General features: G+C 42.5%; 1 protein-coding gene across 1 annotated transcript in view; it reads right to left on the bottom strand.

Moving 5' to 3' along the window:
- The window catches only part of nr5a2 (nuclear receptor subfamily 5, group A, member 2), a 62301-nt gene that overhangs the window by 31705 nt on the left and 14973 nt on the right, over positions 1-15623 (bottom strand). The gene's annotated exons all lie outside the window — the stretch shown is intronic.

Raw genomic sequence — 15623 nt, 5'->3', positions numbered from 1 at the left:
TCCATGTAATGCATAAGTGGATCAGAATAGAAAACATTACTGCCTCCTCACCCCCATCACCTATTTCCAAACCAGCTATTGTTTATCATGGTATACAGTCCACTCGGACCTCAGTCCTATGGCTGGTCGGATGATAAGAATGCTGGGAAAATGAGCAGGTGGCAGGTGGCGCTGCGACTCGGACAGAGAGAGAGAGAGAGAGAGCTGCTTGCTGAAGAGAGGAATGATAATACTGGTGATAATATATTGAGCAACTGACTTCAGTAAAACTAAATTTGTCAGCCAGCAGACAAGGCTGAAGTTTGATTTCTATTTACTGCTCACACGCCCGTTGGTTACCTGCCATTTTGTCTGTACCGACTCTTAGGGAGCAGGTAAGTGCTACTGGTAATATCCACACTGGGAATAAACATGATGAGCCAGTTACTATTAATCATTCCTTTCAGCACAGATCAGAAAAACTCAGCTTAAAGAATTAATCACAAATAAAATGCACCCTTCATGTGGTCAGCCGAGGTCAAAATTTGCATTTGAAGCATAATTTTGTATGCTTAATATTTCCAGCTGTTTTTGAATATACACTCATAAGGTTGGGAGAAAAAGTCGGAGCGGTCAATGACCCATTTTTCTTTCTAGAGCTGGATGTGTGTGAACCTTAATGTATGTCGCTGCATGCGCGTTCATCGACGTTTCATGTCACTGGCACCTGTTTGTCAGCTGTGTGCATTTCTAATGCAACATATCAGATAGTGGCGAATGCCTATAGGTTTATCCCTGACAGAGCACACAGAAACTCTAGCCTGCTATTATGTCCCCAAACAGCTATAGAAATGCCATAGGCCATCTGCGAGCTGGAAAAATATCACTGTTGTCACCAGAAGGCCCTGTGAGGGGAAAAAAAGTGTTCTGACTTCCAGAAGAGAACTTGTAAAGGCTTTCTAAGGCTCACATTAGAAGCACTTACATGTGCTAACCATTAATTTTAAGCATACATTCAACAATATGTGCTCACTTTAATATGTAAGATATTCAATAGAAATATGAGGCAACAGAAACCTTACAATGCAATAACACAACATGCTATAGGTTGTGCTTGTTTTAACAGACAAACTCAATCATTCAGGTAACAAACAACATAGAGGCCACTGAGAACTGAACCCCACTGTCCCTATACACAGATTTTTACATTTTTCATTTTTAACATTAGAAGATGACAGAAATAATATCCCAAGCTTCCTTTTAGTATGCGAGTCGACTGTCGTTCTGCTCGCTGCGGTGGCCGCGTGCCCTTGAATAAACCACAAGTTGTCTCGACTTTTCTTAGCTGATGGTTGTGATGTCACAAATTCTTCACTTTATGAGGACTTTTAAAATGGAATTTGTCTTTTCAGCAAGCATAAGGAAGCAAGTGGATGTCAGCAGTGTCCTTTTGTGTTTCTTGTAATAGAGAATAATTCCATCAAGTATTTTGTGGCACAATGGTTTAGACTTGTTAAATATGGTATGTGACATTTGCTGACATGCAGCAGTTGTGCTAATGACAACAAATTCAATGCAGTCAAAGAACCCCTTTTTTCTCCTCCTGCTTCAATCATGCACGGTGTTTGTAACTGTGTAACTGTGTGTGTTTCGATGCATGTGCACTCACAGTGTTACAGTGAGAGCAGACCCAACATCGTAAGAGTGAATAAATGCTGCGTTTGTGTCTGTCACGCCAGCATAGTGTTTTCGAAAGTGTGTGTGCATACGCGCATGTGCCAAAGTCTGATCGATACTGTCGAGGCACTGAGATTGATCAGTTCCCACGGTGACCGCGTTAACAGACTCTGGAGGCTGACCTTTGACCCTGAGAACACTCTGCTTTCGATTGCCCGTGCTCTCTCTGTCTCCCCATCTTCTCATCCATCTACACATCCTGACATTCTTTTTCTTGTCCCAGGCTTGTGGTAAAGAAGGAAAAGAAAACCCTGCCAATGATTTGTCATGCTCTCTTTCCCCTCCTTGCCTCTCCCTGCCCGTCCTTCCATCTCATGAAGCATCCTTTTGTCCTGGGTGTTGACAAGATGAGAGGAAACAAGATGTGGGCCTAATAAGGGCTTCTAGCTGTGCCTGTTCTGCACCAGCTTCAACACACCAGTTGCAATCTGTGTGTCTACATAATTTGTTAAAAGATGAAAAAATAGATAATACCAATATAACAAATGTGCAGAAGTATCTTAATACAAAAGCTGTTACAACTAAAACAATGTACAACAATGGATCATGGCATGTTAGGTTAATTTGTTAGCTTAAACCAACATAAGCACACACACATCTGTGAGAATCCACAAACAGCGCAGTGCTGCATTCATGAAGCAGGCAAAACAAAGTATCTCTACGGGTCTGTGTGTTGCAAGGGAAAGAACGTCTTGTTTTCTCAAGGTCGCTGACGATGGCAACAAACCCTCTTCTCTGTCTGATATCAGCGCGGGGATTTGAGGATGAACCAAGCACACCCAAACTTTCCTATTCTGTTTTTACTCGATGCATAAGCATATGAAAGGTAGAAAAATCAATAAGGCAAGAGAACAGACCAGTGCGAGGCCAGACATGAATTTCAATGGATACCTTTTCATGCATGCAATGTTTATTGTTTTTCTGCTGTTTACTAGAAATGAAGAGAATAACTTTCAGGTAATGACTGGCTTTTTACTGTTGAACTATTTTCCTATTGTAGTGTGGTGTACCTTAAGAAATGTCTGAGAAAGTTCATCTCAATCATCCATGTAGAAGTGTCTAAAGAGAGGTGAATTATATTCAACTTTATCCAATAAATAAATAACTCCAGAAAAAAATGGGATTATGGGAAATGTATATATTGTTGCCTCATTTTTGAAGAAAGTTAATCCACGAGTGCATGGCTTAAAGTAATTTGAAAGCTGTTGTTTTCAGGATACCTTAGACGTGGGCTGCCTACCCCTTAACCACAAACACACACACTCACCCACTCTCTCTCTCTCACACACACACAAACACACACAAGAAATCTCAGGGCTTAGAGCTAAGAAGCTATCAACTAATTATCAAAAACACAGAGAGGCCCTAATCAATTATTCACACGAACATTAGACCGCTAATACACATGCAGCTCAGAGAAGCGTCTCCCAAAAGTAACCCTTCCTCCTTCTACACACCGACACACATACTTGTATGCAATCAAGAGCCATATAGTTACACAGAGACACACACACACACGCAGCCTCTTGCGCCTTTCCCGCCACTCCACTCTCTTCTTTACTACCCCCGCTCCAACATCAGATGCAGACAGAGAAAATGCATGCCATCCAAATGTAAAATGAGCTTTGCTAGGTTCCTGGCTGAGAGATACTGATCATAGATATCCTATTGATCCATCACCACCCCCGTATAGACTCCACAACACACACCTAGAGCTTAGCACTGGGCGATTCCTGGCCATTAAAGAGTCAATGGATTTTCATGCTGTATAATCATTACTTGAGTTAATGCTGCAATTTATGACTTGGTGTTTGTGTGCCGAGTGTGAAAGGTAGCTGGAGGGTATGCAATATAAGAAGGTGACCAGGTGACAGAGTTTGTCCCTCAGTCAGAGGTGGGTGCGAAAGAGGATTTATGTATACGCACATGCATGATCACGTGTTTCTCTACAACTCTGTGTGTGTGTGTGGCTTTTATTGACAGACAGTGGGAAATGACCCCATAATCCTTGTCCGACTGTCTGTGTGTTAAGAGACAGACTAGATGAGAAAAAGACGAGACAAAGAAGACAACAGGCTTCAGGCGTCCCCCTTTTGTATTATTCAGAACAGCAGAGACAGTCCTCCTTAACCCTCTCCCACACACACACACACGTCCAGGATGCCCCACAAACATATTGTACACACATATGCAATATACCTTAACACAGCTGAGAAGACTAAAACTGTTTTAAAATGCAGAGACTAACGCAGTGATGCTTTCTGTCTGAGAGGGCGGGAGACACTGATTCCCATTAAGATTTGATGCGCTGGGATGGGTGTGTGTGTGCGTGTGTGTGTGTGTGTGTGTGTGTGTGTGTGTGTGTGTGTGTGTGTGTGTGTGTGTGTGTGTGTGTTTGTATCGAAAGGTTTAAGGTGGGTTAGAGGAGACAGCTGTGAATCCACATCCAACAGTGGCACAGCTCCAGAGATCACTGGGATCACAGCCTTTAATGCACAAATTAAACATCTGAATTAACTAATTGAGCATTTCCGGGCCTTGTGATGTGGAAACAGTAGAAGAACAAGGGACATGAGGCATTAAAACCTCAATGCCACAGAACAGATGGAGCCCTGCTTCTCCCTTAAGTCTATCTCTAGGCCCCATCTGATACTCCTGAGAATGCCATGCATGCATCTCTATTAGAAAGATTCCTTTCTTTAGCGATGTTGAGGCGGTATAAGGCCTCGTGGTGCCGTGATGTAAAGTGCAGTGAAACATCTGGCGTATAAAATAGTGGGTGTAGAGAAGGTGAGACTGCGGCTTGCCACCTGAAAACCTTGTCATTTTTGGATTTCGTTGCATATCCCTGGTTCATTTCTAGACGTTTAACGGTGTTGTCGACAGCTTTCTCCGCAAGTCCCCCTTCAGCGTATTTGGTTTATTGCTGGTCTTTGTTTCAGCTTGGTTGAAAAACCTCTTTTTATCCCCCTCTGAAAGGGCGCAATCTTAAAAGAATGCAGTACTGTAACGCTTGTTATTAGTGCCATGCCTTTATTTCGCATATATGGAATCATTTATTTGTGGCTCGTGCCAAGTGTGCAGTTACGGTGTTTTGGGAGAAATAGAGAAAGGGATTGACGCGTTGAGAGGTGAGGAAGAGGGAATGGTGTAAGGGTAATAAAACAGTCCTGGTTTAATGTAAAAAAAAAGAAAAAAAGAAAAGAGGAGCAGGAGGGAAATTAAAACCAGCAAAGAAACGAATGCCTAAAGTGGGGATAGGGAACAGGTGTTTTTGTCCTACTTAGCCGGTGTAGTTGAAGGCATTTTCTTAGCTAGGTCATTGTTTGGTGGCTGCACTGAAATTTCTCATCCGTCATCACAACACAACTGTAATATCTAGTTATAAAGTTTCTCCTGTGAACTGTTTGGCGTGTAACTTCAATCACCGCCATTCTTTAAGTGTAAAACTAGTCGACAGACTACTGACTCTAGCTCTGCTACTGTCTTTCCTATTGTCTCCTGGACCCCCAACCCCCTCAAGCTTCCCCACTCCCGGCCCAGAATAGACAGGCTGTAAATAAGCATCAAAAATAGACATCGGGAGACAATTGTTGACAGCGCAGTGACGAAAGCGGCAGACACAGGCACAACCTCCCGGCAGGCTGGATTACATGCAGGCCACGCGGTGTGTTTCACAGTCGGGTCTTTGGAAAAGTTTGCAAAGAATAGTATAATTTTTCATCCTGCCCGGGTTATGAATGTATGAATAGGTGTTGCCATTAAATACTCTTGTACTGCAAAGTGAAAAGTGATGTCAATACTTTACAAACTGGCAAAGATAAGAGTCTGGCATGCATAGAAAAGGAAGATAAATTACATGACAGGTTTGCATAGTTTTGCATGGTGAGTTTAGTCTAGAGGTGGAGGGTCAGCGTAAGGTTGCAGCAGCTACACTTCGGCCTCTTTGACCTCTATGAAACCATATAGCCTGCTGCTATTTCGAAGCAAAAGGCCAGCACTTATGTCTGTATATTTATCACCACCGCCACCTTCAGCCACCCAGTCTGACTGGGTATACTTATTTTACGAGGATTAATCCTAATTCATCCTTTGCTGTTGTAATCACCACCTTTTTGGCTTGGAAAGTTTCTGATGGGAGGCACTTTGGAAAGGTTCCTGAATAAACTGTAGATTTTACACAGCTCATAACAATAAGCACAGAGGGGAGGAGGGGAGACGAGGGAGAAAGTTGCCCTGTACTTTGGTGGAGTGGGTAAAGTGTTTGCACGCTGTTGAGTTGATTTGTTAGGAGTCTGGCCTACTAAATCAAGTCCCCATATCCACTTTGTTTACCCATTTTGTTTGTCTCTCGTTTCCACTTCCTCACTACCTTTCAATCCCTCTCTCTCTCTCTCCCTGCTGATTTGACTGACTGTTGACAACTTGTGAAACAACAACTGTGTTACTTTGGGGCCACTGAGGGTAACAGTGCAGCCTAGTCACCTGCGTCACCGTCTTAACAAGCAGCATGACCTGCCAATAAAAAAGGCTTTTACCCTGATCGTCCTCAAACAAGACTTAAACACAACCTGCTCTTTCTCCTGCCGAACGCCCAAAGTGCTCGCAAATGCGAATCAGGCTGTGTTAACTTGCCTGAAAATGAAAAAATACAGGAGGAGGTGGAGGCAATTTCGGCTTTTCTTTGCTACTTCATCAGCGGTTGTTTGAAGATGGCGAGCTGGAGAAAGGCAGAGATGGAAGTTGAAAAACACATCTCTCCTATAGGTTTGGCAAGGCGGCACAGACAGATCCATGCAACAACATTCATCCATCAACCTTGTATCTCTTGTTAGTGTCTATAAATAAGAGCACTCCCTTGCCTGTTCTCTCATATTGAATGAGAATTTCCGTTAAATGTTAAAACAGTAAAAAAAAAAAAAGTGGAGTGAGGAAGGAGCAGCACAAGAAAGATGTCGAGATGTTGTTGAGGACAGTGGAGTCTATCATTGCCTAGAGCTCTGTAAACCTGTACTTCATGACAGCCTTTCATCCCTCATCAAAGCAACAAGTAGATGAGCAGACTCTGTGTACGCTAAAACCTCTCAACCCCTGTTGTCTCCTTAAAGCTCCTGCTCCTCTGGGAAGGGCGACCTTAAATCTTCTCTTTTAACACATTTCCTGTTCTTCCTTCCGGCCTCCTGCACTCCCCTGGGGTTGAAACTAAGGGACCACTCCAGTGTTTGGAAATGCTGTATCTTAAAGCTCAGTCTACAACCATCAGGGGACATGACGAAGACACTGGAACAGTGGAAAATGGGATTTTTGTGAGATCAGTGGTCAAACAGTCAGTGTAGGCTTCGGCTATGCCAGGAAATAAATACTGAGCAGACGAGCTTCACACTAACCGCAAACAGTATCTGCAACTGCGACCTCCTCGTGCTGCACACAATTCAATAAGAGCTTGCTCACGTGCCAGTACAATTGTGGAAAACATATAGCATGCATGTACATATTTAACCTGTGGGACTTGTGGGTGTAGCGCTTTGTAGTTTAGTGCCTTGCTTATAGACACTGCAACAGAAAGAACGCGTTCAGGTGGTCCCACTTGGCCGTACAGAACAGCCTCTGTGAGGTCTGTTTATGCCTTTTTGACTGACAGCGCATTGCGTCTTCAAAACAGATCACAAAATTGACTTTTTCCATTTTGTAATGGTAAAAAAAAAGTGAGGGGGCCTGTTTTACAGTATTTATGAAAGAGAGAGAGAGAGAGTGATGTGATGGTCAATAATTTATGAATGAAAAGAGGCCTTTGTGAACCCCTACGATCCTCTCCCTCTTGTCTCACCCCCCCACACCCCACTCCCCGTTCAGCTCCTCAAACTCCTGCTCCTTCCCAGTACTACTGATCAAACAGATATTGTTACCACTAAAATAGAAACTTGAAACACACACACACACATTTTCACACACTGACACACACACAAGCAGCCAAAAAGCCTGCATGCAGTCTGGGAGAAAGATGGACGGCGGAGACGGGGAGTGGGGAAGGGGGGGAGGAAAGAAAGAAAGAAACAGACATGGAACAAAGTCTAAATTAAACGGAAATTTATCCAGGTCGACCGAGTAGAAGAGCCAAAATCTGAACAGCAGAGACAAGAAGTGTGTGTTTAGGGGGGCAGAGTACTGCGTGTGTACATATGTGTGTAGGGAGGGGGGTGCGTGTCATCTATCACTGGACAATTGCTGGACTGTGGGGGGTGTTGGTGGAGGCAGGGGTGGGGGGTGGTGGTGGTGGTGGTGGGGGTATTTGGCCAGAATGGTGCTGCTCCTCAAATGAAATAATATATCTTTGAAAGCCTACGCCCCGCGCCAGGCCCCGGGCCCATATATCAAGCCCGAGAGCGTCTGGTGGATCTGCTCCAGGCCCATTAACCTTCCACCTGTTCCCCCTTGCACCCCCCCACTCCCCCCACCCCACCCACCCTGCCAACCTACCGGTCCTCCCCTGTTGTCCTTCAGCACAACCCTCTCCTCCTCCTCCTCTTGCCCTTGGTCATTACCCCTCACAGCCCCTTGTTCATCTTCCATTTTGACCCCCCCCCCACCCCCACCTTCTTCTCTTCCTCATTTCCCCCCTTTCTGTCCTTCACTCTCCGTCCTTCATTATCTCCTTCTCTGTCTCTTTCTCTCTCTCAGTCTCCTGACAAACTCTTTCTTTTACTCTCTCCATCTCTCCGGTATCTTCCTCTCGCATCAACTTCATCTCAGATGTCCATCCTGTCTTTTTCTCGTGGTGTCCAAGGCTTTTCTCGCTCTACATCATTCACTCTGTCGTTCTTCCTTTGCTCAGTTTCAATATCATGTCACTTCTCTTTTTCTCTCCTTCTTCTTCTGTAAGTCATTTAAAATCCCAGTGTCCTTCTCTAAGTCCCTCTCTCTCCTCATCCTCATCTACACCTTCTGTCTTCACAGTTAATGTAAAACAAGCATGTTATGGGCTGTGTGTGCATTGGTAGTGCAGCACAACCTGCAGAATAATTCAAATGCAATGGACCAGGGACACAGTTACAAATCTCTGCCAACTGCATGCTGCCGCCAACCCCATCACACTCGCAGTTTGTCAGGATAGGGGTGTCGAGAGGGGAGGTTGTTGAAGGGGGGACCATTGACCTCTGTGACAAGACATACATTGCAGTCTGAGGCTCTGAATTTGTGTGTGTGTGTGTGTGTGTGTATTGGGGGGTGGGGTGGAGGGTAGATATACCACTTCCTAGGGTTGAGAGAGCAACCCTAGGAAGTGGTAAAACCTAAAACGCCTTATTAATTTCCACTCAGTTATGGGGTGTGAAGAAAAAAAAAAAAGAAAAGAAAAGGTGCAACCGCCGGTCAAAGCAAGGTGGGGGCTAAACACCCCTTCTTTTCCTAACACACACCCACACACACATGCTTGCACATAAACATGTAAACGCACTCCTGGATGCACCTTGAAAACTAAACTCGTGGATAGGTCATATAGTGTGTGTGTGTGTGTGTGTGTGTGTGTGCAGACTAAGGATAACTAAGACAGTAGAAAAAGGCCCTCCAGTGTGAACGGGGCGGGTGGGTGGTATAAGTGTAATTTCACCAAAGTAAATTCATGTAATATTTATGGATGTAGATGGAGGGGGAGGGGGGTCTGAAATTATGCAGCAGGGAGTGGGGAGCATCAGAGGACATTACATTATTCACTCAGGTAAATCTATAAGTGGAGAATATTCAGGTAAGAGATGTGAACATCAGCCCCACTCCGGGGATCTGTCATACAGTATGATTGACTGACGTGCGGCCACTAAAAGGAGTCAAATAAACTGGCTGCAGTGAGCAGTATAAATAATTCTACCACTTAAAAATGCTTGTCTTGTTTCTTTTTTTTTTTTTTTTTTGGATTTCTATGAATTTGGTGAGTTTTTGAAATATCCGTTGGAGAAAAACAGTCGAGACTTCTCTGAAAATAACAAACTGATGGACTGACACGCTGCACAGACGAGACATTTTTTAAACTCTTGAAAGAATTTTTTTTTTTCTCAATCTGAAATGAATTCTCATCAATTTCAGCTCAACTTAACAAGTGTCCCGACCTCTTCAACACACTGTCTTATTACTTGTCTTTCTAAAGCAACACAGTGGTGGTGGGCTGTCTTTGTGTTTAATAGTATTATTCTGAAGAGACGAAACCAGCAGGAAACTTGAACTCAACAGTTTCACAACTGACAGGAAAGAGACAAACTGTCTTTAAGTTTTGTGATTTTATTCACTGTGCTCATCAGTATTTCTAATAAACTGCCCTTGAGCGGGGCCACTGTAGTCAGTCTGCAGCCCCAGTAATTATTGTTTTTCATTGCTGCCTTTATTTGGTAGAAGATAGTGAAAGTGAAAGTGAATGTGAAGAAGAAGAGACGACTTGCAAAGGTTTAGAGTGAAATGTGTCAACATGTATACCAGGTCATATTTGTAGTGCAGTAATATATCATTTTGGCTTTGATCTGACGATATGTAAACACCAGTGAAATAATTCCTCCTGAGCTCTTGTCCTTACCTGTTTTTTTTACTTTTTAAACCTGTCATTGCTTCTTTTTGCTTTGCTTTTATCTTCTGTCCTCTGGAATCTTTCTTTCCTCTCCTCTCCTGTCTTGTGTTCTCACTCCATTACTTTTTATTTTTTTCCTGTCTTACCTCGTCTTCCTTGTTATTCGCTCTACTCCACCTCCCTTTCCTCTACTCTCTCCACATTCCCCTTCTACTTGTCTCCTCTCTCATCTCCCCTCTTTGTTTCACCTCTGTTCTCCTCGCCTGTCCTTTTCCTTTCCCTTGCCATCTGTTTATCCAATATGGCCGTCCCATCTCAGCTGGGAGCTTTTCCAGGGAACAAGACTTCTAATACAGTTCCTCCTCAACTTAATGGGCCTCAGTTCTGCTTTTGCCATTCCCGCTACATGCAGAGAGACAAAACTGAAAAAGAAGAGAAGCTGAAAAACCTGTCTGGATCCCACCAAAAGCAGTCCCTTGATGACTAAAGTAAACATTGAAGCCAAATTTCAAAACGTCATGGCTATTTTACTCCCCGCTCCACTTTTATCAGGTGGACGGACTAAATATATGTATAAAGTTACACAGCATTTTACTTGAGACAGATTAATATCCTGCTAAAGCGGACGTCATTTTCTGCATGTGGCAAACTCCTGGAGTCACGCACAACTGTGCTATTTCTGTTGTTAACATGTAGGAATAGGATAAAATCGTAGTTGATAGTTGATGGTGGATGATGCTCTACCTTCGTATCTGCTTCAGTCATTTTTAAATATTGCGATAGACGTCCTAGTCTTTTGGGGGCCCGAGTTTTCTGTGTTGTCTCTTCCTTGAAAGACTGTAAAAAACTAACAGATGAACTCATTTAATGTTCATATTTATTCAAATCTTTACTTTGACACAGCCTTAATACACTGGATTAATTAAAACTCTTTTGTAATGTGGTCTTTTCCTGTTTTTTTTTTTTTTTTTTTTTTGGATGTTGTCAGTTGACAAGGTACACAAAAGTGCTTGTTGTCCCAACACCACACGCACATGCTTTTTATTAAAGGGTGTAGAGAGGAAGGGGGTGGGGTGGCCGTGGTGAAAAGGGAGTAGTGTTAGGAAGGTGAGATATAAACATATGAATCATCAATAGTCCCGATCGCCCTGCTAAATTCTCCTTCCCATTGTGTTTGTGGTGGGAGCCAAGCCAGCCATCCTAACGGTGGAACAATGGAGGAGAGGGTAGCACTGGACCCGCTACGGTATGAGTCACTCACACACGCACACACACACACACATGTTGGAAATGCACTCAAAAACACGTCCATGTCCACCCTAATGTTCAGTAACACAAACAGGAACATTAGAAGAGGGGTTTGTTTGAGAGCTGTGTTTACAGCGTTCACAAAGACAGCGTGGCATACATTTTTAAAACCATTTAATTATTCACTCCTTTTCTTGTGATCCTTTACAAATCTAAACTGCAATTAGCCCGAGCTGTGTGCTGTCAAAGCTCTGTAAGACAAAGTACTTTTGTAAAATATTTCAATTTACTTGCCTGCTGTTGTTTGTTTTTTTTAAACTCATATTTACAAATTTGATTTTTTTCCTCAAATCTTTATTTATATTTTACATCTTAATACATCCTGGATCACTATTATCATGATTTATCAGCAGAGTCAGGTGAATTAAATCAAGGAGTGTAATATTTTGGAAGCCAGGATTTGTCCTTAGTTACAATTCTTTCTTACACTTTGTTTTCTTAGCCACATACAAACTATGCCTATTTTAGTAGGTTGATGTCGTAACCTAAGAGTTTTTTTTTTTTTTACAAACACAACTACTTTTTTGACCACAGGGCCGCATTGAAATCTGCTTTTCTGTGCTAATTCAAGAACAACCATTACCAATAGATACCTTTTAGGAATATTTACATTTGTCGGTAGATTTGTCCTTTAGCGTGTTCAGTCCTGTCGGGTGAGCACTTGGCACCAGGAGGGTAGAAAGGTTCATGGCAGGACAGTGGTGGCCAAGGGAGGGGAGGGGCGACGGAGAATCAGCCCTGTGCTAGTAAATGTCACTGAGTGACACACACGTGTTTCCCCCATTAACACACACTCAAACACTGCGACATTCTCACGAACAAACAGACCAATTGAAAAGACACTAACACAGTGTAAACTCTTATAAATCACAAATCTGAAAATATCCATTGCTTTTAGAAACTCATAGAAGTAGTTTATATGTATAATGTTCTATCATACAGAGTGGTAACTACTGTACATATGTCCTGCAACAAGCACTCAGTCAAATTAGATTAAAAACCTACAAAAATATGTGAGGAATGGTCATTTTTCAAATGAATAAAATATTTTAGAAATATATATTTCTGCTTAAATTATTTGCAGTAAAAACATATTTCACAAATAGTAAATACAAGTTTATATTCAAGAGTAACTGTGTCTAACCACATACGTCTATACATGAGCACACACACTGACACATGCACCTGCTTTTGACTCTTTTAAAAATTTAGCAAGTAACCACACGTGCTCTTAACACTGCCAAAACTTTCCCCCTACTCTTTTTTCTCTGATTTAAAAACCAGTGCACCGGACCCAAGTTTCTCTTATTGTCGATGTGTTAAACCAATCAAAACTGAGTTGGGTTGGCGGGAAAAGCCCACCCTAGCTTCTTGTATCCAAGGTGTTAGAAATAAATGTCCCTCACGTCATGCCTCATTCCCAGAAGGAAAAGAGGGGGAGAAAGACGGGGGCAGCGTGCCGCGTTGGAAAAGAATGGGGAGTGCTCTTTAGAAGGTCCTCCTAATGGCAAAGATATTTATGAGTCTCGTGACCGAGGCCAACTTATGGAAACTAAATCTTTAAACACTTTTTTGGCAGACTCTTCACACACACCCTCCTAGCTTGGTTCTATTACCAGAGAAATTCTTTTGTTCTTACGGCGCTAATAATAGTGAGAAGGGCTGTTATGTGTGAGTGGTGTCTGTGTCTTAATGTGGGTATGTGTGTGTGTGTGTGTGTGTGTGAGATGGAAGTGTATTTATAGCTTCCTACAGTGTTGCGCTACTCCGGTGACAAGCTTTTAATTCTGCTCTGCTTCCTATCTTTTTGGTCCCTCACATCTGACTATCTGATCTATAGTAGCAGGAGAAGTCAAAGGTCAGGCAGCATTAAAACATGATATTGAATTGAACTAAAAATCGTACATCATTTGTTTTAGGAAGTTTTTTATCTAAAGTACCTTACAGTAGGAGATATACACATGATTTACACATGTTTCACATCAGCCCAGATTAACCTTTGAGCATCTGCAATGTTTGTCATGCTCGAGCAGACGTTTAGCATGCGTGTATTCCCATGAATGAACAGCCTCAAACGCTCACAGACACACACACATAAACAAAAACAGGCATATTCACGGGAAGACAAATCGGAGGGGGTCACAGGTCGTGTGTGGGTTTTTATATGTAATTTGGTGTTGAACTACAGTAGCAAAGACAAGATGACAGGCACCAGAACACATTTAAAACACAGGCTTGATGCACTGTACACAGTGCACACGCCCCAATATTTATTAATAAATTAATCAGAGCTGTAAAGCTAAAGGGAAAAATCCTCAGAACCAAACAATTGTCGGGGCAACCTTTTAAACAAAAAGTAAAATTATTTATATCCACAGCTTGTAAGCATCAATCAAAAGAGCTGATGAGCTCATTTAAATATTCTTTTCACTGACTCTAAAGCTTCTCCCAGTATTTACTTATTATAAACAAGAGAATTGTGGGAAAAACTGTCAAAGCCACAGCTAGCACATTATTTTTCAATTCCTCTTGTGCTTCAGATAGCTCTTTAAAAACAGAGCAAAGGGGGCTCGGTTCAATTATCTCCCTCACTTAAGCGAAATGCACTCCCACCTCCGCTACATGTAAACTAATGGGGCTGTGCATCAGGATCAGGGGAGGTTCTGGAGGGATATCAGGGGTTCAGGGAGAGGTTTCTCCTGCACTGAGCCCAGGTCATTTTCTACCTTTGTAACAGGCACCCAGCTGAATTACTACTAAGCTGCAGTAATATGGGTAGTCATTAGGCAAACATAATGACAGTTCATTCAGCAGAAAATCAGGGAGTGACGAACACAAGTGGGTGAGATAATTGAATTAGGATGAGAGTGAGAAATGAAGAGGCTTCACAGTGCTTCAAAAATTATCATTCAAAGTTAATGGGCAAGCCGCACAATTCTGGGCTTTGGCTACACCCTACGATCAGGCCCGCGTGCATGCATGAGTGTGCACCGTGCACCGTGGTTGAATGCGAATACAGATTTCGAAAATGTCAACAGCGGGAACACAGTGCGTGCTAAATGTCAACATGTGTTTTTCAAGGACTCTTTTCAGTGTTATAATTGGCTCTGTTTTTAATATTACATTTATTTCATTTGTTATTTCCCCCCTTTGATAACACAAGATAATGTTAAATATTTGGAGGGAATTTTGCAACAGGCTGGGGCCCATGAATATGGAGCCGAGCCTTTGGCGATGCAGCGTGAAAGACACTGACAAAAGGGTCAGACGAGGAGAAATAAAACAGGTGAAGAGCAGACTAATCAAACGCCTTTCATGTCGCTCTGAATATTATCCTTCATTCGAAGCAAATAAAGCTGCGAGAAACACCAGAAAGTCTCCTTTGGGCTCTGTAATGTAGAAGCAGGAGTGATCACATTTTCAAAGTGAGCCTTTGGGAGTGGCAATAGACAGGTTATTGCTATTGTGATTCTTCTGTATGAGATGGTCAGCCGTCTGGTTTTCTTTGACCCATATGCTAATAGACAATATCTCATATCATCACTCAATGTGTGCTGAGATCTGAGGAATATTTTCAAGGGGAGAGGGGCGGTATTCAGTTTGCATAAAACACTCAGACTAGGACCCTGTTAGGATGAAAAGTGCCTGAAGCTCATAGTCAAAGTTTTCACAACCCATAGCCAAAATGTGTCACACACAGCGTAAGTACAGCTGCTTGCTGAATTTTGATCAGGCAGTGCAACAGACAGCAGTGGCAGCTATGAGCAGATTCCCAATTTTGCACCTCACAGCCCTGTGTTCTCCACATTATTGTTGAGCCAGTGCATAAAAAAGAAGATTAAAGGTCTGTTGGAGATAAAGGATTGAACAGATGATGTTCCTGAACTGCGTACTGTCAATTATAAATGACGACACGATGAAACATTTACTGTTGAGTCAAAATGCAGGAAATATTTCCAATGGCCTACAGTTACTGCAAATAGAATTAAAGCTTAAAAACAGTGTGCTCTCATGATGATGGCTGATAATGTCAATAAAATAAAAATTCAAA

This window comes from Anabas testudineus, chromosome 4 (genome assembly GCF_900324465.2).
Source record: "Anabas testudineus chromosome 4, fAnaTes1.2, whole genome shotgun sequence".
Lineage (NCBI taxonomy): Eukaryota > Metazoa > Chordata > Actinopteri > Anabantiformes > Anabantidae > Anabas > Anabas testudineus.
Note: the sequence above shows the minus strand (reverse complement) of the source record. Positions and strands in the feature narration are given on the sequence as shown.